Below are 1269 nucleotides of genomic sequence, written 5' to 3' on the forward strand. Positions count from 1 at the left end.
CTGCAACCTCCACCCCCCGGGTTCAAGCAATTCTCCTGCCTCAGCCTCCTGAGTAGCTGGGAGTACAGGCGTGTGCCACCATGTCTGGCTAATTGTTGTATTTTTAGTAGAGACAGTGTTTCACCATGTTGGCCAGGCTGATCTTGAACTCCTGGCTTCAAGTAATCTGCCTGCCTTGGCTTCCCAACTTGCTGGGATTACAGGCATGAGCCACTGCACCCAGCAACTCCTGTCATATCTGTAGGGTATTTTTTGCCTCTTTTATTTGCCCCTTGCTGGAATGTCCTCAATCCTTTCTCCATTTGATCCTGTACATTCTCCCTGGCGTAGTCCAGGAATCAACAGGAGTTCAGCTTGGTACAATTGTGTAGTCCCTTCTGCACCCTAGGCCAGGTCTGGCATTTAAGTACTGTGGAATCAGTAAATGGAGCAAGCATTCCCCTCTAGCCCCCACTGTGTACACCCAGGCTATCTGATTGAGCATCTGAACCAGTTTGTGGTTGCCATGCCGATTCTCTATGGATACCGCAGCTTGCTTTGAAATCCCAGCTCAGCTGGCTGGAGGCCTTGACTACTCTCCTAGCTCATCTGCCTCTGTTCCCTTGACCCCCAGCTCCTGGCATCTCTGCACATAGACACCTCTAAAAGATCATACATATTCCTAAAAGGACCAGTTCCATGAGCCACAGTATGCAAGAACTTCCTGTTACTAGGCCTTTTCTGCCCCCTAATCAGACCCCTTGAATATTGACCCTTAAATGAATCACGCTCAGGTTTGCAACCTCTCTTGGACTTTGCTGTTTGGACTGCTGTCCACTCCCTGGGGGAGCCAACACTGTTATTGCCAAATTGTTTCCACTATCTTCAGCCTACCTGAACCAGCCTCACTCCTTTCTGGCTCATTGAGAATTCTAGCTTAAGGCCATGGTCTCAGTGCTTATGATACTATCTTACCTTACTTTACAGTTAGTTCATAACCAGCTTTTGAATCCATCTTGTCTGATTCTCACAAACGTTCTGTGAAAGAGGTAGAGAGGTTATTATTAACTATCTATTGGAGATGAGGAAACCGATCTGGAGAGGGTAAATATCATGCGTCCAAGGAGGGGACAGAGCTCATCACTGGAGAACGAGGTCTCCTAATTCCAGTGTCCTCTCCACAACGCAGGTCACTCAGCACATTGAATTTCTACTGCGTGACAGAGAGCATGCCTGATTTGCCATTAGCCTCGATGTTTCTCTGTCTCTCTCATTTTTTTTTTTTTTTTT

The sequence above is a fragment of the Cebus imitator genome, unplaced genomic scaffold (assembly GCF_001604975.1).
Source record: "Cebus imitator isolate Cc_AM_T3 unplaced genomic scaffold, Cebus_imitator-1.0 Scaffold602, whole genome shotgun sequence".
NCBI classification, from domain to species: domain Eukaryota; kingdom Metazoa; phylum Chordata; class Mammalia; order Primates; family Cebidae; genus Cebus; species Cebus imitator.